Consider the following 22766-nt stretch of genomic DNA (forward strand, 5'->3'; position numbering starts at 1 on the left):
ATTCTTGCCACCCTTCCATGAGATGAGAATTGTCATCGTCTCCCTCTCTCAGGACAGGAAACTGAAAGAGATACTTGAGATCCCACTGCCAGGAAGGGGCAAAGCCAGAACTTCCGTGCGGCACTCTGGCTTCTGGGCCTGGGTACTAAACTGCTATACTGTGTTGCCAGTTACATGTATTACGTAAGAGGGGAGGGAGGCTCCCCACTCTCCTGATCCACCAATGCAGCAATGCTGAGACTTTTTCCTTCCCATCAGCACTGCACTTCTGGGTGCAAAGGCTCCTTCTACCGGAACACTTGTAACTCTGCTGGCCTTTGAAAATTGGTGTTTATGTAGGACAGCTGAGAGGGGCTTTGGAAGAGACTTGCGTATAGGCCAGCATTGAACCCCCTGATTGCCTGCAGGCGGGCTTCCACAGAGGCCCACCCAGAGCAAGGGATGGACGCTGATGTGGCTCCCTGCTGAGGGGCTGGTAGTGTTGTCTCAATGCTGATGTGGCTCTCTGCTGAGGGGCTGGTAGTGTTGTCTCAATGCGGGAATATGGTGTGCAGGCTCAGCCTCCACCCATCAGCTGGTCTCCTGCATGGCAGCCAGCCTGACCCTCCCCTATGTGGTCACTCTTATAACACTGAATTTTGGGGTGCGTGCTAGGATATGGACATTAGGGGCGACTCTGGTGAGGTTTCAGATGTAAATAAGGAACATGTTATTGGGAACTGGAGAAAAGGTGATCCATTTTTTTTTTAACTGTTTTTATTATTTTTGAAAGAGAGAGAGCATGAGCAGAGGAGGGGCAGAGAGAAAGGGAGACACAGAATCTGAAGCAAGCTCTAGGCTCTGAGCTGTCAGCATAGAGCCTGATGCGGGGCTCGGACTCATAAACTGCTAGATCATGACCTGAGCCGAAGTCGGACGCCTACCCGACGGAGCCACCCAGGTGCCCCAAGGTGATCCTTGTCATAAAGCGTTTTGTGGAAGGTGAAAGTCGTGAACTGTGAAGTTGAACACGCAGCTGAGGAGATCTCTGAGCAAAGTGGTGAGGGAGCCGCTTGGTATTACCTGAACCCTCATAGAAAAATGCCAAAGGGGAGACATGAATTGAAGAAGGAATCGTTAAGCAAAATGGAGCCAGAGCTTGGAGTCTTAGAAAATGTTCAGTCTGCATAACTGCAAAAAAAAAAATGAGAAAGAAAGGTATGGCTGAACAGCCACTTAATAACGCGGGTGTGGGGGCGCCTGGGTGGCGCAGTGGGTTAAGCGTCCGACTTCAGCCAGGTCACGATCTCGCGGTCCGTGAGTTCGAGCCCCGCGTCGGGCTCTGGGCTGATGGCTCGGAGCCTGGAGCCTGTTTCCGATTCTGTGTCTCCCTCTCTCTGTGGCCCTCCCCCGTTCATGCTCTGTCTCTCTCTCTGTCCCAAAAATAAATAAACGTTGAAAAAAAAATTAAAAAAAAAAAATAACGCGGGTGTGAGCACAGATCTAGTCAGCCAGCTCAGTGGAGGCCGGGAAAATGATGGGGTTGTACCAGCAGAGACACGGCCAGTTTGAACCGAAGGGAGCACGAGAAAGCAGGACAGAATGAAGGCAAGTTCACAACCTTCTTGTATGCTACAGGACCGGCGTCTGTCAATGTGCACTGTTCTTCAAGGAAAAAGAAGGGCCCTAAAGGCAGTTGGGAGGTGATTAGGCCATCACTTTGCAGGCCAGAAAGCCTTCTTGAGGGAGCCTCCCTCCCCGGCTTGACAAAACTGGCAGAGGTGGGACCATTGTCGCAGGGGGTCGGGAAGGCAGAGCACTGAACCAAAGACCTTATTCTCCAGCCTTGAGATCTAGTGGAATTTGCCTTGTTAACCTGTGGGCTTGCCTGAGATCCATTGCCCCTTCCTTCTTTCCTGCTTCTTCCTTTTGGAACGGGAATGCCTATCCTGTGTCTGTCCTACGGGTGTATTTTGGGAGTATGTAACTTAAATGGTTTCGCAGGCTCGCAGCTGGAGAAGAATGTGGCCTCAGAATGAACCATACCTTGAGTGGCCTGTATCGATTTAGATGGTATTTCGATGAGACTTTAAACTGGAGATTTTAGAGTCGCTGCTGGAATGAGGCAAGACTGGGATAGAATGGACGTATTTTGCATGAGAGGACACAAATGCTATGGACCGAGTCGCGCCCCTCACCCACCCCGGGCCCCTGTGACAGTATTTGGAGGTGGGGGCCTTTGGGAGGTAGTTAGGGTTAGATGAGATTCCTGTCCTCGGCCTACTCACCCTGTCTCTGCCGTGTGCGGGCACAACACGTGTGCCGTCTGCAAGGCAGGAAGAGGGTTCTCACCAGACGCTGGCCCCGCCGGCACCCTGATGCTGGGCTCCCAGCCTCCAGAACTGGAAGAAAATAAATCCCTGCTGCTCAAGTCACCCAGTCTACAAGATTTTGCGATGGCAGCCCAAGCCTGCTAAGACAATTCTCGAAGGCCTGTTCTGAACGTTCGTTTAAAAACCTTGACTTCTCGAGGCGGCAAGGATGCCTCTAACAGACTTGGGAGAAGCTCTGCGCAAATTGCTGGGGGCAGGGGTGGGGTGTGAAAAGGGAAGAAACAGAGAATACTGTTTCACGGCAGGGCTTGGTCAGGCACTATGCTGAGCTCCACTCTGGGGTAACACCGCCTCTGGCCCACAAACACCTGGGGAGAGAGAGCTGTTATTTCTGGCTGGCTGTTGACCAACCAGCTCTCCGGGCAGCTCGGACTCTTTGCTTCTCAAACGTCCCTCCTAGGACACCTCATAAAGCACCATCCAGTGCCCCGCGAGCTGGGAGGACGCCTGTGGCTCAGGACCCACCGTGTGCCTTTGCTTGGGTCTCTGCCGCCTGAGCTCTCCAGCATGAAGAAGACCTACCCGGCCTAAACTCCAGTCGTCCCTCAAGGCTTCTCCCTGCCCATTCCCAAAGTCCGTCCAGCCTCCAGGCAGTGTCGTCAATAAGAGAGAGAACTGATCTGAGTTTTACTTCTTGTGGATAAACAGAAAAATGGCCCAAAGCTGAGCAGCAGCTGGGGGAGGAGGAAGGGAAGGCAACCAACATTCCTGAAGCTTCTGATAGACGCCAGTTGTTCTACCCTCAGGCCGCAGGGACCCCCATGGCACCCTGGGCAAACAGGCAGGGAGAGGTGAAGCTGCTTGCCGAAGATCACCCAGCTAGAAGGGGGCAGAGGCGGGCGTGAGGGGAGCCACAGTCCATCCCAAACGTACCCCTGTCCCCAACACTACACTGCCCTCAAGGACCTAGACCACCAGCATCCACTGCGGGTACCCAGCCACTCGGCACTCTCCTCCCTGCTGCACCTGCAATGGTCTGGGAGCTCTAGAAGAAACACTGATGCCCGGGTCTATCCCCCCCAGTTCCTCATTCTGCGGTCTGGGGTTCAGCCCGGTATTGGGCTTTTAAAGATTTCCAGTGATTCTAACATGCAGCCAGGACTGAACTCCACTCTCCTCAGGGATCCACATTCCCTCCCTCTGTAAAATGGGGCAAACGGTACCTTCCGAACACGCTGTTGTAAGGCTGAACTGAGAGGCCTAGGCGGGGAGGCCTGGGGAGGGACGGGACACCCTTGACAAGGGCTACGGGAGCCCCTGTCCTGTGCCCCGCGTTATGCCACGGATGGGTTTCCCTGCACATCGACTCAGATGCCTCCCCTGAATGGATGGTGCCCCACCCTCCTTGCATCCACCCAGCTCCTTACAGCCCGTGGAACCCTTTGCTTGTGAGACCGTGAGACCGTGAGACTGAAGCTGCCACATCGTGGTCCTCAACAAAAGCCTGTGAAACAGGCGGATGGATGATGTCCTTTGACCTTCACAACAACTTTGAGAAGTAAACTGGGGAGAGTTCTTTACCTCCCCTGATCACCTACAAGACGTGGGGAATCCAAAGTCAAGTCAAGGTTCTGGCACCAGCTGTATGTCCCAGGGACGCAGTTCAGAGGACTTCTCAAAGCTTTTGTTTCTTCATTTGGTAAAGTAGGAATTTCTAATCATTCCTTTGTTGTGAGTCTGTTCTGAAGAGCTGCTGAGACAATATATGGGGAAAACTTTTATATAAACTGTGATTTGATGAGGGAATTGAGGTTTGGGGAGGCTAAGTGATTTGCCCACGGTCACACAGCTAGTAAATAGTGAAGCCAGAACTTGAACCCAGGACCAAAGAATTTCTGGGCTTTTCTCATTCCCCGTATAGAAACACAGGCCCACGTGTACTTTAAAAACAAAAACGAACACTCCAATAAGTACCTGGTTGTAGAGAGAGATCCAAATATTTGGAGTCTTAGGAGGCTCTGGGGATTTTGGGCTCCCAAGTTGCCGTGTTGCAGTGAATTTTGCAGAAAGGCAGGGCTGGGCCTTGGGTAAAGGTTTTTGTTTGTTTGTTTTGAATGTTTTATTCATTTTTTTTTTTTTTTTTTTTGAGAGAGAGAAAGAGAGTGAGATAGAGTGAGAGCCGAGGAGGGGCAGAGCGAGAGGGAGGCACAGAACCCAAAGCAGGCTCCAGGCTCCAAGCTGTCAGCACAGAGCCCGACGTGGGACTCGAACCTGTGAGCCGTGAGATCATGACCTGAGCTGAAGTTGGACGCTTAGCCGAGGCACCTGGGGTAAAGGGTTTTTTTTATAGGAGGACCAGCCTGGAAGAAAATTCAGAGAAATGAGTAAGCAAAGGACTTTGTCCGAGGTGGAGAAGCTGAGAGGAAACCACGGAGAGGAAGAGGCAGTCGTGTGGGGAAAAGCCTTCACCCCCTCGAGGGGGCCCTGCACCCGGAAGAGGGGCTCTAAGCAGCTCGGGGCAGAGCCCCCAGCTCACAGCCCAGGCCCAGCTGAGGAAGGGGATTAGAAGATCCCCCCTGTGCCGGAGGCTATGGGCCGGTGTTAGCTCACCTGAGTGCAAGCTACTGCCTTGAAATCACACTAGAGAAGGAAGGAACCTGGCCTTACTGACCACCCGTCCTGTCACCTGTGATCACGGTACGATTAGCTTAGGACCTCATGCCTCTCAGTGAGAGAGGCCTTCTTTACCCCGTGACACAGGTGAGGCTCAGACACATTAGGTCACTGGCTACTTCCCAGGGCCCCTCCGTCCCCACGTACCCCGGCCACCCCTCTAACGCAAGCCCAGAATCCACGTGTCTCCTCTCCCCTGGGCTCCCAGTGAAGTCTGGGACAGACTGTGCAGGGCAGCCCAGCAGGCAGGCTGGCATTACCTAATTGCTGGCCGGCTTCTCTTGTCACCTCGTTTTTCCAAGCTGCCTGGCTCTGAAAGCCTCCACCTCAGACAGACAAATGAGACTCGAGCCTTGTTCTGCCGGAGCTCCAGCAAAAGGAAGAGATCAGAAGCTGTCGCCTTGATGGAGCAGCAGCCAAGATGCGTACAAAGCACTGGGGGCAGCGGATGTCTTTAGCAGGCGACAAAGCCCAGGCCAGTGCCCTACTTACGGCTGCGACTTCCCTTATTGGGCTCTGCCTTCCGCTGTGAGGTGCTTGGGGTCAGCATTCTGGGCTTTGGGACTTGATCTTCATCAGCCAGCCTCCCTAGGGAGAGAGCCCTTGTTAGAGCCGGCCCCTAGCATCCTAAAAGCCTCTCCTACCTCAGCCAGGCAGATGTTTCTGGGGTCAGGGAAGAAGAAAGCAATCAAAGGAATGCACTCAGTTGCACAGCCTCCAGCAGGCAGGCCTTGGTGCCTGGGGGGTTGGAGCCAACTCCCGAAGCTGGTACCGGGTACCCAGCTCAGAAGCACGTCGCGCCCCCTCTGGGTTCTGGCCTGAGGCTGCAGCAGCTGCCTCGGAGAGAAAAGTCACTGGAGAGGCCGAGGGTAATCGGGCCTCACCCTGCCCTTGTCCTGGCCGGTAGGTGGGGTGGACGGACAGCCCTGCTGCCCTCCCTGGACTTGGGCATCTCAAGGGTAGAAGCCGGGCCCACTGAACTAGGGATCTCCCAGCACAGGTTAGCCAAGTACTGTTCTGAGTGCCTTAGGTAATTAGCCCATTAACCGTCGCGTCAACCCTAGGAGGTTTGATTCCCGTTTTCCAGGTGGAGAAACTGCCAGAGAGATTAGGCTCCTAAAGCTCATAAATCGGGAGTCAGGATTTGAATTCAGGCAGCGGAACTCCAGAGTCTGTGTTCCTAACCGTTACACGACAGTGACCCTCAGTGAACAAAGAAAGATGAGCGAGTGAATAAAGCAACCCGTTCGTGGCTTGCGGAGAGAATGACAAAAAAGCCTTCCGTTCAAAATTGTCTCCTCCACGAACCGTTGCAGGGCCTGAATCTGCCGTTGAAATACGTAACTTTTGAGCTTTAGTCTACGATCGTCTTCAAAACCTGGTCCTAAGAAATTGAGGTGATGGCAATATTGGCCAGGCACGATAGCCACCGGGAAGTCTAGGCCCGGGAAGAAGTCAACCGAATGTGTGAGGAGAGACACAGGGAGGTGAGGGTTTCCGCGAAAACACTGTGATGTTGTCCATGTTGTGGTGCACAGGCCGGCGCATGGGCCGCAAAGCCTTGGAACTGGGTTCAAGTGGCTGTGCCGTCTACTGGCTGTGTGGCCCCCGCCAGGTCCGTGGCCTCTGCGAGCCCCAGTCTGCTCGTCTGTCAGTGGGGTTACCGACACCCGTCTCATGGCTTATGACGAAATAAGTGACTGTAGGTAAGATGGTCAACGAGCGGGAGCTGTTACACAGGTTATAGCTAAAAAATGTTAGTAACGATGACTGACCTGTCGGTCACCTGTTCTTCCCTCCCAAACTGGTTTCTGCTCTGGTGACTCCACATGCGGTGTCCCAGGCACTCTGGTCAAGGCCCTCCCTCTCTCCCCAGCCCTGCCGTCCTTCTCTTCAGTGTCTTTCTTTCTGGGGTGTCCCCGGCCCTCCCCTCCCCGCCCTCTGCCCCGGCCTGGGCCCCCCGCTCCCTGTCACCCGTCCTCACCACAGGCTGGGTGGACGAGGCTGTTGGAACGTCCACCTTTCCCAGTTTCCCCCAGTTTCCCCCTATTTGTCTAGTTCCAGCTCTTTGCCAGTTGGGGTCCCCAGCTGGTCTTCACGCCCCACCCCTTCTTCCTCACTGTCTTCTTGCTGCCCACTCCCTGGCTGGCTCCCTTTCGCTCCAGCTAAGCCCTAATTAACTTATGCACCAGCGGTAGGTGCATGCCGCTCCTTCTAAGTGTTCATCAAAGTCTTGTGCACAACAGACCCCAGACACGGGATACAGAGGGGCCTGGTCCCTGGGCGGCAGGGGTGGAGGGGGGGTGGTGTTGTCAGGGCAGGGCAGCAAGAGGATTCCTGACACCAGAGAGGGAGGGTCAGCGGTCTTCTGTGTGTCCTGGGGTAATTCATTTGTCTGTCTGTCCCGCCAGGACAGAAGTCCCCTGTTCTGAACACACAGGAGTGGAGGAGGGCAGTGAGGGTAGCAGATACTTAATGAAGATGCCCGCGAAAGTGCTGGTAAACATCACTCCGCTAAGGACTAATGATGATAACTAGTAATAGGGAAAGAGTCATCGTTGACAAAGCCTCTCCCATAAGGTCTGTCACTTGAACCTCACCACCACCCCGTGACGTAATGGGTAAATCCATTTTACAGATGAGGAAACTGAGGCCTGGAGAGTTTAAGTGATTTTGCCAGGGCCTCGGCCGCCGGCCTGATGACCTGAAACACTTTCCTATCACTTAGTCCTCGTCCTTTCGCATCCCTCCATCACCGACCCACCAGTTCGTCCTGGCTGGCCCGAGGTACCGAGCGTTTTGGAGGAAATCACGCAGCCACGGGGACTGTGGCCAAGGACAGACCCAGCCTCCAACCTCACCCAAGCTCTCGACACACTCCTTTTCCGGGGGTTGGCCTGCCGTCTCTATGTCTTCCTTAAAAACAGTTCCAGACCGTCCCTTCCCTCCTTCCTCGTCCCCTTCACACTCAGTGGGTGACCTCGTTTCCTGTTACTCCAGAAGGTCATGGCCCTGGGGCAGGAATAACCCTTAGTTCCAGCCCCACGCCTGCCTCTACCCCATCTTTGTTTTCTCCTTAGTCTTAGGGCCACAGATACTCTTCCTGGTTGAGGCCTCCCCTCAGTCAACCCTTGACCCACCTTCCTAGCTCTGTGGCAACCTTCTCCATCAGCAACCAAACTTCCCTTCCGAATTCCTACCCCCTTCCTCTGGACCCATGTCCCTGGCCTAGGAACATGCACCCCTGCATTTCTCACTCTACTTCCCCATCCCAACTAATTTCGTGAAAGGGTAGTCTACACCGGGTCCGTCCACCTCAGCACTACCGACGTTGTGGACCAGATCACTGTGGTGGGGACTGTCCCGTGCAGGTGCTTGGGTTTGCTTGGACTGTAGACTTGGAGGCTTAAACCTGGAGGTGTATTTCCCCCAGTTCCGGAGGCGGGAAGGCTGAGCTCGAGGTCTGGCGGAGTTCGGTTTCTAGTGTGGGCTCTCTCCCTCGCCCACAGATAGCTGTCCATCACCGCATCCTCAGTAGCCCGTCCTCAGAGTGCTCAGAGCGAGGCTACTGGCTCTGGGGTCTCTTCTTACAAGGACAGTAGTCCCATCGCGAGGGCCCAGCCCTCCTGAGCTCATCTAACCCTAACTGCCTCTCGATGCCTCCTTTCCAAACTCTACCACTTTGGGGTCAGAGCTTCAACCTGAGGATTTGTGGGGGGGGGGGACACAAGCACGCAGCCTCTAGCAGCACGGGGGGACACTTAGCAGCATCTACCCACAAGACACGCTTTCCGTTCAGTTTGGGAAGGATGCAAGGACCCCAGCTGCCAGCAGTGATGATTGTGACGGCGTCCCATTGTGACAGCTGTGGAGAAGCCCCGTTGTGACAACTGAAAGGGTTTCCAGACCTTACCAAACATTTCCTAGAGGAAAAAACCCTGTCTCCCTGTCCCCTGTTGGGAACCACTGGTCTACACTATCTATTCCCCTTTCTTATCCTCATTCACTTCTCAATTCGCTTGCAATTCCGTTTCTACTTCTCTGCCATCCTACTGAAACTGCTTTCGGAAGCACTCCCTATACCCTGCACGGTGCAATCGCTCGTGTCCGTTGTGCTGGGCTATGTCACTCCACTGGAAACCACCTCTCCTTGCTTCTGAAAGTCTCTACTCTGTGGGCTCCAGAGGAAGCCCCTGGTAGTCGCCCTCCTGACTGCCAGCCTTTCTCCGCCCTTCTTGCAGCAAGAGCTCCGCTTCTCCCACGAGACTGAGATGCTAGTTACTCACTATCCAGCCTTTTTCGCAGCTGGGACTGGTTAATGGGGTGTGAGGGAGAGTCTACGTGGGAGAGCTTCACAGGGAACATTTACTTTCTGATACAAGGGGAGGAGGGACACAGAGAGAAAGCCACATTGTTGGCAAAAAAAAAAAAAAAAAAAAAGTCTGGAGTTGCTGCAGCCATTTTGCCAACATGAGGGAAAGCCCCAAAAGGCCTGACTTAGCCATGGAACCAGCCTTGGAGTTGCCCACTTACAGACCTCTTGTGAGAGAATTCGCGTTCCTATGACCTGATTCTTCAGCTTTTTTATTCATTCAGCGATTTGATTACTTGCAACCACAAGTCCCCTGACCGGTCCAGCTTCTGAGACTCTACCCGGGTCTCGTTCTCATACTTCTCTGGCCGATCCTTTGCCACCTCCTCTTAGGTTTCCTCCTCCACCCTCTCCCCGACACGGTGCTGTTTCCAAGGCTCCTGGTCCTCACTCCATCCTCACTCTGTCGCGCTGAGGACATCCTAGGTGCTGATGACCCAAATCTGAGCCTGGTGCTATCTCTTGAGCTTGAAACGCTTATGTCCAGCTGCCTGCTAACGTATAGTCGCTTTGTTGTTTCCTTCTAGCTCTCTTATCTCTGTCCCCATCTCAATGTTGGGGCTCCCCAGGCCTCGTTCCAGTGTCCTTTCCCCTTTTCTAGCTATACTTTCCGCCCAGGTTACCTCATCCGTTCATGTCCCTTTAGATGACATTTGTACATTGAAAACCCTAGGTTATGTCTCGAGCACAGACAGAGCTCTCTGTTGAGGTCTGGATTTGACAGGAATGGCCCACGAAGCTGTCACACCCACATGCCAGGTACTCAGTTCATCCTCCTGAGAAGCTGCTCCTCGATGGTGCGTTCCAGCTCAGTGACGCCCACCTCTGTCCTCCCAGACCGGAACCAGCGGGTTCTCTCATCTTGCAGATTCCAAGAACTGCCAAGTCCCTCTGATTTGACCTCCGAAATCCCCCTCTGCTCCGCCCCTTCTGTCCCCGGCTGCCTGATTCTGGCCGCAGGCCAGGCCACAGGTCGTACTGCAGTCCCCTCCCCATGACCTACCGACTCCCCCCCACTTCTCTGCAATCCGGCCTCGCGCCTGCAAGCGGAGCGATAGTTCCAACGTGCAAATCTTGCTGTCACTTTTCTGCTCAGAATTCTTCAGTGACTCACCATTCCCTTCTAGCAGTGATTTTCAAACCGTTTTCAGCGGAAGGACTCCAATGTACAGTAAAGTAAAGCAGAAGAGTAGCAGTTGAAGTTGGGGAGGGACATCTGGAGGCCCTCCTAGACACTCAGCCTCCCCATCCCTTCCCCCAGTCCAAACCCACACACGCGTGCACATGTGCACATGCGTGCACGCACACACACCGATTCCTGTGTCACTTTCGTGCCATCCAGTCTGCCTTCCCCGGATGTACAGGAAGCACCACACCACATCCCGGGTAATATCTAGCATCCGTTGGATACTCTTGAATAATATGCCGCCCCCCTACTTTGCATGATCCATTTCAGAACCGTATTTTGAAGCGTCACCAAAGAAAGTCACCCATTTTTGTGACTGGGTGCAATGCAGGGGCCTGTGTTCTCTGTCACTTGGTACAGCGAGGGCTGGTCTCACCTGACCCTGGAGGACTTGGGCTTCCTACTCCAACTCATCCTTGGCTGTAAGCACAAAACAAAAGCTTCCGAGCCCTCATTGCATCACCCTGACAGTGCTGCCTCAGCGATCAGTTGCTGGAACACGTTTAGCCAGTTGGGACTGAACTGCTGGACGGCGGGACCAGACTAATACGAACAATGGAAACCAGGCCTCTTTTCAGGCTCCTGCTCACTCAGGGGCCCAGGCCGCTCCGCCCCTGTGGAAGGGGTGACACTGGCAGGAGCGCTCCAGGTCCAAACCCCAGCTCATGCCTCTGAAGAGGCATGTGCCTGGGCTGGGTAACCACTCCAAGCCTCAGTTTCCATATCTGTGACATGACTGTCATTAGGATGAGGACAATGTCCGTCAAATGCCAAATGTGGTTTCTCAACAAGTGATGGTTTTTAGGGGGCACCATACAACGGTCCTTTCCCATTCCTACCTGGGCTCAGAGGTAGGCGCTTCTGGATTTTCTGAATGACCGACTTCACCCCTTCTTCCTGCTCTGTAAGGTAGGGGTGAGTTTGTGCATTCCTGGTAAAGCCCCGCCTGGGCCCTTATTTTAGACACCCACACCCTTGAGGTCAGCTGCCCGGGCAGCCTCAGCCTCCACAAGGGAAGGGAGCCCTGCCATTTGGGGGGCAGTTCACTTGGGGCAGGAAGGATTAAGAAACCTCTTGCGGCCGATACGTGTAAGCGCTCGATCCAGAGAAATGTATCTTGTTTGCATCCTGACACCCAGTAATGGCTTTTAGAAAGGCGAGTTCAAGCAACAGGTGAGAGTGTGTACAAAGCCAATGTCAGGCATCCCTGTGGTTCTGAGAACCTTCGATGCTGAGTGTGGTCCATGTGACGTCAGAAGGGCAGGGGTCCAGCCGGCCCACTCGAGCACCTAGGCGACCGAGAACCGCCGCTCACTCTATTGCAGAGGAGCAGGGGGGGACCTGAAATGGGCCGAGGACAAAATCGGGCCCTGGCTTCCTCCTGGAAATGCCGTGGGCCCTGTAGAAGAGGCAGTCAATTCATGTAGAGTACTTCATACACAGCCTGGCACCCGAGTAAGTAAATGCTGGCCTTTGAAGCTCGGTGGAACTTTTCTTGCAAAGAATAAGGGGATTGTAAGTAGAGCTGAAGCCAACACAAAACATAAATCTGGTCACGGCGTCCCCGTTGCCAGTCCCTTCGGCGTCTTCCAGTGAGGACAGGCCTCGTGCATAGCCCGCAAGCCCACAGACGCTGGCTCACCTGCTGTCACCCTTGGCCCCTGCTGTCACCCTTGCTTGCTCATGCCAGCCACAGAGCCTCATTTCAGTTCTTCAAGGAAGTGACCTCTGACCTTTCCTGGTTCCCAGATGCTTATTCCCCCTGCACCTGCCTCCCAAGGCCAAAGAGAGCAGCCCCCCAACAGGCAGCCCTCCAGGCAGCCTTGCCCCTGGGAGTGTCGCTCTCTGGGTAGAGATACTCCGGGAAAGCAGCCCCTGGGAAGAGGAGAAGCCTTAGGAAGGGACAGGGTCTTGCTTGCTTTCCTTGCTCCTGTGTGCCCACACCTACATCCTCAGGGCTCCCTGTGCCCTGTGACCACCTGCCGGAGGGGGAGGGCAGGGGGCCGTGAGGCACAGTACCCTTCCCCAGAGAGGAAAGGAGAGTTGCTCTTTTAAGCCGGACAGCTGCACGGGTGCTCAAGTGTCAGCAGGAGAGGTTAGGCAGCACAGGCACACGCGTCCGAGATTTATGCCTTGCGAGGCCAGAGCTGGTACCCGAGTGGCCTGCCTTTGTGACTCGTCTGTGCCCCCTACACCCGGCGACATGGCTCCGTTTGTTAACTTGGTGTTACTCAGGCTGAGAAGGAGCTGTAGAAATCGTGGGAGGGCGAGGGCTGCTGTTGAATGAGACAACACCTGAGAACGGCTTTGGAAACGGCGTATCAGGGAAGTGCAGTCCCGCTGTCATTGCCAGAAAGAGCCGGAAAGAGTGCCCTGGGACTTACAGGTGGACCGGGGAGAAAGGAAATGGCCTGGAGTAGCGCTGCTCACCTGCTCATTTGCAGAAGCCATGAGGTGAGTGTCTTGAATGATCCCCAGGCTTTCTCCACCTGCAAGATTGGGCAGCAGATAAGAGTGTTTTCTTCGAGAAATAATCATTAGTATAGATGGCAGGGCTGACTTGCTCAGTATTGTGCCAACCACTTCACGTGCCTGACCTCTATAATGCTCACAGCAGCGCAGTGAGAGAGGGACCATTGTGTAGATCAAGAAACTGAGGTCCAGGGATGCTTAGATAACCTGCCCAAGGTCACACACAGCCAGGATGCAAACCTGGGTCATCTGACTCCTGAGCACGTTTCTCCTGTGTGCCGAAGGACTTGTCCAAAGACAACTTTTCAAGAAGGGGTTAACTCAGCAACCAGGTTCCGTTAACCCTGAGCATCTCAACCTTGGTTGTGCTGTACCATCAGGAGGTAAATAGAGTAACCAGGCCCCATCTCAGACCAATGGCGTCAGAATCCTGGGGAGAGGTGGGGTCTAGGTATAAACGTCTTTTTGTTGTTGTTGTGGTTTTGTTTTTTAACTTTTTTTTAAGTCTATTTATTTTGAGAGAGAGAGAGAAAGGTGGGGAGGGGCAGAGAGAGAGGGAGACAGAATCTCACGCAAGCTCCACACTGTCAGCACGGAGCGGGATGCAGGGCTCAAACTCAGGAACCGGGAGATCATGACCTGAGCCAAAGTCGAGAGTCAACGCTTAACCTACTGAGCCACCCAGATGCCTCTGGGCATGAACGTTTTCTAAAAGCATCTCAGGTGGTTCTAGGATGGCCAAGGTTGGTCAGGAAGGGCACTTCAAGCAAATGGGGGCAAAGGGCTGTCCATTCGGCCCTGCTCCGTCCCTGCCTCTCTGCGCCAGCCCCCTCCTCCCCCAGGACTGCTGAGCACAAGCCAGGAAGTCTGACTTTCGCCCTGACCTTGGCACAGCACTGCCTCTTGGGACTGCTCTGAGGGTCCCTCCCGCCTGCTCTATGATTGACACAATCTACCTGGAGCTGTCCTTAACTAGCACAACCGGTGGGCCCAAGAGGAAAAGGAGCAAAAAGGCTTTTTTTTTTTTTTTTTTTTTTAATTGGGTCAAGAGAAAACCAGAATTATAAAAAATGCAAGTCACGGTTAGAACGCCGGTCGTTTTTCAGGCCGCTGCCGTGCTCTGCACCTCCTACGTGGGAGAGCCGGTGCCCAGGTGAGGGGTGGGGGCCCAGTGTGCGATGCGCGAGCCAGCCACCATGCTGGCCGTGTCTGTGCCTGATCCTGGCCCGGCCTGGCCCCGAAGACACCCCACGAAGGAGACACTGTTAGGGTCCTATGATGAACGAAGAGGCCGAAGTTCACTGTGACCACGTAGCACCAGAGGAGAAGGCAGCCCCATTTTTCCGGGGCCAGCCTAAATGGCTCCACTTGGTGGTGTCTCCTGGGGGGTGAGGCGACCGCCGGGTCCCCCCTGCTCCACTCGCCTCTTTTGTCTCCTCTCCATGTACTCCACAGGCTCATAACATGGGCTCAGGTGACCCCAGACCTACAGATCTGGGGCCATCAGTCAACACTGGCCACCCACAGAGCCACTCCCCATCAAGGCCACCTTGACTGCGGGTTTGCTCTGTGTTCTTGAGAAATCAGGAGAGGACACTCAGCCTCCCGGGCCCTCGCGCAGTGGGTATGAAGTCCCAGGGCCTGGGAGGGATGGCGTGTGAATTCTCTGAGAGTCCTTCATGTGCCAGACACAGCTGGAGCTCAGACTGTCCCCCCCCCCTGCCCCCCAGATGACCCCTACGGAGAACTCCCTGTCCTGTCTGGCTCTCTGACCCCACTCTCCCACCAGCCTTCCCACGCCCCCCATGTGCAGACAGGGTGGGAAAGGGAGGCCCGCTTTGGGGCTGGGGAGAAATACTTGCAATGTCACACACTGTGCCCGAGTCGTCATTGTCCTTCTTGCAGTAAAGAATATTCGCTCTTCCATTCAGCTCACATTCTTGAGCCCCTCAGCTAAGTTAGGGGCCGGGCCTGCCAAGAGATAGAGCCCAGAGCTGGGGGAACTCGCAGTTTTGTGGCGTAAACAGAGAGTTTAGCCCAAGTTGTTGAGCTATGGGATGATTGCAGTCCCAGAAGCATATCCAAAATCCAGCATTAGCCCAGAGGAAGGCGTGGGTAACTTTTGAGGGGAGAGGTGCCAAGTCAGGGGAGTCCAGAAAGATAGCTTTGAGCGACACATGACCTCTGAGGACACAGGCCAAGGTCCACCTCCTCCCTGGAGTCTGATCTGACCGTTTCGCCATCCCTGGTCTCCCCTTCCGGGAACCAAACAGCACGTCTTTATGTTTTCTTGCCTTTCACAGATAACCTCTTAATTCCACCTTGTTCACGATGGGTTTTGTTTTGTTTTCTTTTCTTTTCTTTTGTTTTTGTCCAGGGCCCCCTGTCTCAACTGGGTTTCAAGTTCCTTAGGGCATAGACCATTTCTGGTATTTTCTCTCCTCCAGAGGGTTAAGACAATGCTGAGCACCCTTGAATGCTTAAGAAACATTGATTGAGCAGGGCGCCTGGGTGGCTCCGTCCGTTAAGCGTCCGACTTCAGCTCAGGTCATGACCTCACGGTTTGTGGGGCTCAGGTCATGATCTCGCGGTTTGTGGGTTCGAGCCCCGCGTCGGGCTCTGTGCTGACAGCTCAGAGCCCGGAGCCTGCTTCCGATTCTGTGTCTCCCTCTCTCTCTGCGGCCCCTCCCCTGCTCACACTCTGTCTCTCCTTCCTTCAAAAATAAATAAAGATTAAAAAAAGAAACATTGATTGAGCTGGTGACTGAATGGCTGTTGGAAAAGTTTCGGAACTTGATAGCCAGTTCCAGGCGAAGTGTGGGAACACAAATGGGGGCACGATCGGCGAGAGGGACTGTGTTGCTGTGATGGGTACTTTCCATCAGAGAACCCGTGAAGCAGACCTTTACTCTGGATCAAGGGCAGGTGGGGAAGGTGGACAGCTTTTAAATTTCTCGTAAGCTGCCTTTCCATAACGTAATCTATGACCTAAGTGTAGTCAAACAGAGCTGTAAAATTAATTTCAAAGTCAAATATTGGGTCGAGGATTATGGGCTCTTTAGGGGTGATTAAAACTGCTGTCCTGCTTCATAATAAATAATAGAGGAGAGGAAGGAGTAAGACAGCATATTCTGTTCAAAGAGGAAAAAGGCCCAAAGAAGTGATATTTTCCCCACCACGGTTTCTAGTTTTAAGAGGAAAAAGAAAAGGCAAGTAAATAAGTGATACTGAAATTACCTTTTTTTTTTTTTTTTAAATTTTTTTTTCAACGTTTATTTATTTTTGGGACAGAGAGAGACAGAGCATGAACAGGGGAGGGGCAGAGAGAGAGGGAGACACAGAACCGGAAACAGGCTCCAGGCTCTGAGCCATCAGCCCAGAGCCCGACGCGGGGCTCGAACTCACGGACCGCGAGATCGTGACCTGGCTGAAGTCGGACGCTTAACCGACTGCGCCACCCAGGCGCCCCTGAAATTACCTTTTAACATTAATTTTGATCATGGTAACAAATAGACCTTATTTAAGCATACAAAGGTATCACAGTAGTATTTTTTTTTATAATAAAAAGCAGAGGCTCCCTTACCCTCAGCATGTTTCTTCCCTGAGTCCCAGTTTTCAGAGACAGGCATTTTGGACTCTTTCAGACATTTTCTGGTATTTTCCTCCATAGTTTCAAGTAATATATTTCTTGACTTTTCCCCATTTTAGACCCATAGTAACTTCCCACTATAGTAGAGGAGAATTTAATTTTTACATTTTATACACACTTGCACGCATTCACAATCATTCTCCAATATAATATTTCACCTCTTTTGGATTCTTTAATACTCAGAATTTATGTTGATATGCCCCAGTCAATATCGTTAACTGTTATTCACAGATAAGCCTCAGAGTCTGCTATAATTACATTTCCTTTCATGTACAGTGTTTTCTTTTTCCCCGGAGTTAATCACCCGGGTACATTTGCTCCGATTTTCAGGTGCCTCTCACCAAGTCCTCTGACTCCTTGTTAAACTCTTCCCAATGGAGGCAAGTACATTAAAAGGCTATCAGGTCATTTGTCCTTGTGGTGGCATGAACACAGGTATTCAGTGTCCTCCAACCTGTGGCCCCACCGTGAACTGAGAGCTCTCCAGACCTACTGAACCATGTTGCCCTGGACATGATTGCCTTGGATTAGATGTTACCCGGGTCGCTTTTTGTTGGTTTACTTTCTCGTTTTGTTGAAGTACATCCTTTAAGTAGCTTCATGAGAAAGGGTCCATGGAAAATGGATTTGTTGAGATTTTGCCTATCTGAAAAAAATGTCTTTGGCTTAGCCTCACATCCACACGGAAGTCATTTTCCTTCAGAATTTTAAAAGCATTGCTCCACAGACTTCTAGTTTCCAATGGGATTGGTGAGAAATCGGAATACCATTCTGATTCCTAATTTTTAATATTTTCTAGAAGCCTTTATGATCATCTCTTTGTCCCTGATTTTGTCAAATTTCACCATAACTTATCTATTTTTTTTTATTCAAATATTCTGGGCAGTCGGTCCACATTTTTTGGTGTCTTTTTAAATAATTTCCTCCTCTCCATTTTTTGCTCTGCTTTCTTTCTGGAATGCCAATAAATTTGGTGTTGGACTTCTTGCATTGCTTCTCTGGTTCTATCTTTTCTCTCCTATTCTTTTTGTCTTGTTCTATTTCCTGGGAGGCTCCTTCAACCTCACTGTTCAAGCCTTCTATTGAAATATTCATTTCTGGGGTGCCTGGGTGGCGCAGTCGGTTAAGCGTCCGACTTCAGCCAGGTCACGATCTCGCAGTCCGCGAGTTCGAGCCCCGCGTCAGGCTCTGGGCTGATGGCTCAGAGCCTGGAGCCTGTTTCCGATTCTGTGTCTCCCTCTCTCTCTGCCCCTCCCCCGTTCATGCTCTGTTTCTCTCTGTCCCAAAAAAAATAAATGTTGAAAAAAAAAATTAAAAAAAAAAAAGAAATTCATTTCTGTTATAAATGTCTTAATCTCTAGAAGCGTTTCCCTACTCTCTGAATGTTTCTTTTTTATCTGGTCCTCGATCCATGGATGCAACATCTTCTCATTGTTTGAGTTTATAAACTTTAGTTTGAAGCTGTCTTCTGTTTTCTGCATTATTGCAGCTTTAGGACTTCCTGCATTTTTTCCCCTTTTATCTGTTTGCTTAATTAGATCTCTGGCATTTGGGTTAGAGGCTTTCCTCAAAAGTCGAAGCCGCTTGTCTTTCTCTTCATATTTAAGAATGGTGACATTCAAAGCTACTTGGGTGCTCTGGGTACATATTTATTATAAGTCTTCCTTTTTTTTAAGTTTGCTTATTTTTGAGAGAGAGAAGGGAGAGAGAGAGGGGGGCAGAGAGAGAGAGGGGGGCAGAAGATTCAAAACTGTCTTCGCACTGACAGCTGCGAGCCTGATGTGGGGCTTGAACCCATGAACTGGAAGATCATGCCCTGAGCTAAAGTCCGATGCTCAACCAACTGAGTCACCCAGGCGCCCCTTGGTTATAACTCTTAAGAGCTGGGGTTCTGGACTTATGTAAACCTGTGTTCAAATGTTCTTTCTTCTTTAGCTCTGTGACGTTGGGCAACTGCCCTACCATCTGTCCATTTCCTTCTATGTTAGAAATGGAAATCCCCGTAATGCTCAGGCTAGTGCACCGTGAGGCATTCTCGGGTGTCGGCCTGCCCTTTCGGGACTCTAAAAGTGAGCGCCTCCTTAATTCTTGTGGCCTAGGGTCCCGCTTGCCTCCGCCTTGTCCCAGCCCTCCTGAGGATCCCACAACCTCATGTGGTAGCTTTGAGGATTCAGGCAGGATGTAATGCATCCCATCCTGGGAGGTTGGCCCAGAGCTGGCCTGCGGCAAATGCTCAGTAACTGTGAGCCGTTACTCCACATCAAGCGGTGTAAGATTTCTTGATATGAAACATTTATTTAATAGCCACTGAGCATTTGGTGCTATGGCTGTGAAGTCAGAAGACTACAAGAGAGAAGAAAAAAGGAGAGAGGATTGAGCGAAATGAGGTGAAGAAAGCATTATGATGAGAAAAGCAGAGAAAACAAAAGGAGAATCATCACAACCTAACCAAGAAGGGCTAACCTAGCGGACAGAAAACTGCGGAAAGCAAATTACACAGACGCTGAAGCTTCAGGGGGCAGGGTTTCTAGGGGAAGAGAAATACCTTCATCATAATGAGGAATGAGTTAATAAGAAAAATCTGGAATCCCCGTCCCTTCTGAAACACAGAAGTGATCGCTTCTTCAAGGCCTTCCTGAAGGAAGAGAAGCAGCCTCCGGGCCCGGGAGAAGATGATCTTTTACAATTTGTGTCCCCTTGATTTGAATACATGCCACTCACTGCTGCCGCTTTTCTGCCTTTTAATTGATCGTCACGCTTCTGGGCCTCTCGGTGATCTGAGTCAGGGGCAGGGCGAGTGTATAGGTCTGACAAACAAATAAGCAAGCACTGCCGATTCCTTCCCTCCTTGAGATTGTGGGAAGTAAAATCTTTATGAAATAAAAACCTCTCTCTCCCCCTGCCCCATCCCTGGGCTCTCCCTCTCCCTCCCTCCCTCTCTTTCTCTCTCCAGACACCAGCATGCAGTAGAAAACTAGGGGAAACTTAGAAAAATATGAAAGAGCCCGTGGATATTGTTTTCCCCTCCAGACTCTTTGCTCTCCCCCGTTCAAGAACTCTGTGTGGCCTCCCTGGACACGGCTGTGGAACAGAAGCCATGGGCACAGGAAAGCCGAGGCATGGTGGAGAGAGGGAGAGACCAGCCACCTCCCAGGCCCGCCTCAGGAAGAACCTGGGAGAAGGGAGAAGGGATGGCCTCAGCACTTCCATCACCAAACACAAAGGAGGCATTTGATCACAAACCGTTTGACCTTTCTGGAATCCCGTTGTTTCTTTGTGCTTTGCTGGCGTCTAGGGAAGTGATTGAAACACCAAATCTTTTTTTTTTTTTTTAAGTTTATTTATTTTTCAGAGAGAGCGAGAGAGAGGGAGGGAGCGTGCCTGCACGTGTGGGGGAGGGGCAGAGAGAGAGGGAGAAAGAGAATCCCGAGCAGGCTCCGTGCTGTCTATGCAGAGCCCAACATGGGGCTTGATCCCATGAACCTTGGGATCACGACCTGAGCCGAAATCAAGAGTTGGGCACTCAACTGATGGAGCCACCCAGGCAATCCCCCGCCCCCACGCCCCCCCCCCCCGCCCGGCCACATCTACTTTAAAATAAAAGCCCTACTCTAGGGGGTGAGGGAGGGTTTGTCTGCCCCTCAAACCTTTCCTGAGGGCCTCAGGCATCCTGGGAGGAGCTACCACTGCTAAGCCTGTGTGCCAGGAGGCGAGTGGGCCCTGTGCCCCGAGTGAGGAGGCCCTAATCCGATACGAATGATGTCCTTATAAGACAAGGAAGCGATGCCAACAATGGGAGCACGTAGAGGAAAGGCCGTGTGAAGACTCAGGGAGAAGGCGGCCATCTACAAGCCAAGGAGAGACGCCTCGGGAGAAACCAACTTTGTCCACGCCTTCATCTCGGACTCACGGCCTCCGGAACTGTAGGAAAATCAATGGTCGTTCAGCCACCCAGTCTGTGGTACCCGGTCACGGTCACCCCCGCACGCCAACACGGACGGGATGAGAGGAGTCTCCTTAAACGCTCTTCCCATTTCACGATTTCCCAAGTGAAGTCAGAAGCAACGTCATCAACTGAGACGGAGACGTGGGGGACTGGAGAGCGAGGGAACGCGTGGAGCTGGGGACGTGGCTGGGTTTTCAGAAAGCACGAAGGGCTCACCTCATCTTTTTGACTGTTCATGCTCAGTGTTGGGGGGAGGGGGGCGGGGGTGGGGGTGGGGTGGGGGCCGGTGTGGCGTTGACAGAAGGCTGAGCTCCACTGGGGCTGTTGGGTGAGTACCACAGTGCAAGAGAAGGGAGGGGGCTGATGTGCACGTGCGGAGTTATGACTGGCCATGGAGTTTAAGCTGGGTGAGGGGAACTCGAGAAGATGATGGAGGGGAGGGACACTTGGGATGTGGTGAGATCGGTGTCTTTATAGGCCCTGGTCCGGTTGTGAAGAGGTGGGAATTGGGGTTCTGGAAGAAACGAGCAGAGCTGGGCGATTGGCAGGTGGTTGAAGAAGCGGTCACAGAGGCCTTGCAATTCTTTGTTGTTTGTTTTTTGTGTTTTTTTAACATTTATTTATTTTTTTTTTAATTTTTTTTTTTTACGTTTATTTATTTTTGAGACAGAGAGAGACAGAGCATGAGCGGGGGAGGGGCAGAGAGAGAGGGAGACACAGAATCGGAAGCAGGCTCCAGGCTCTGAGCCATCGGCCCAGAGCCTGACGCGGGGCTCGAACTCACAGACCGCGAGATCGTGACCTGGCTGAAGTCAGACGCTTAACCGACTGCGCCACCCAGGCGCCCCTTAACATTTATTTTTGAGGCGGGGAGGGACACATAGAGAAGGAGACAGAGGATCCGAATCGGGCTCTGTGCTGAGAGCACAGAGCCCAACGTGGGGCTCGAACTCACGAGCCTGGAGATTATGATCTGAGCTGAAGTCAGACGCTTCACCAGCTGAACCACCCAGGCGCCCCGAGGCTTTGTAATTCTTTTTTTTTTTTAATTTTTTTAAATGTTTTTATTTATTTCTGAGACAGAGAGGGACAGAGCATGAGCAGGGGAGAGGCAGAGAGAGAGGGAGACACAGAATCCGAAACAGGCTCCGGGCTCTGAGCTGTCAGCACAGAGCCTGATGCGGGGCTTGAACTCACAGACCACGAGATCATGACCTGAGCCGAAGTCGGACACTCTATCGACTGAGCCACCCAGGTGCCCCGGCTTTGCAATTCTTAATGACGGGAAGGTCCAGCAGCTGCGAGGGAGAGGAAATCAAGGGACGAGAAGGGGGGTTAGAAGGACCAAGTCTGTGGAGACTGAAATCAAGAACTGTCATTGAGGAGGCTGAATGACAGAAGCAGGTGCTGAATGGGAAGAAGTGAGGGGAGTGACCCTAGGCTCGGTGGATGGCCACACCTAGGCGTGGTCCGATGACATCAGCTTCAACTCTGGGAGAGGGGGATCTAAGACCAATAAGTCTCGTAGATGACCCTGATGGGCGTAGCCCGGGGGTCAGAAAGCTCTCGGGTGACTGGCCAGAGTCACACAGCTGCCCCCAAAGCTGGCTGTGGCCCCGGGCATCCACACACTCACCGCTCATCCAGTCCTTCTCTGAGCCACTCCACCAGCACCTCCTGAGGGTCCAGGATGTGCCCTGCACAGTGCTGGACACTCTGGAAGGTCGGAGACAGAGATGAAGATGGGGCCCGGAGGAGCGGGGAAGAGGCCGAGCCCTTGCCGCCCACCAGGGCGCTGCCCCCGAGGGATGAGCTGCCTCCCCATCTGGGAAGGCGGGTGTTAAGGAGCTTCTCTCCCCGACCCCACACGCAAGCGCCTGCTCCCTCTGTCACTGCGTTCGGGCACCCTAGTAAGAGAAGTCTGTTTAGGTTTTGCACTTGATACTTCCTGGCTTTCAGGAATATGCAGTTGATTTTCCCTTCCACCGTAGGCTTTTGATGACGTGAGTAGAGGGTGCCTGTCACTAAACATCCAACAAAAACTTCATCTGATTGAAACACGAAGAACCCGCCAGCACGCTGACATGTTACAACCTGAGTCAAAGCAGTTGAGGCACACCTACGCCCTTCCCCCGTCACCTTCCAGACCACCCTGC

This window comes from Lynx rufus, unplaced genomic scaffold, assembly GCF_022079265.1.
Source record: "Lynx rufus isolate CCGP_SWC_20201006 ecotype Redwood Valley unplaced genomic scaffold, mLynRuf1.p SCAF_26, whole genome shotgun sequence".
Taxonomy (NCBI): Eukaryota; Metazoa; Chordata; class Mammalia; order Carnivora; family Felidae; genus Lynx; species Lynx rufus.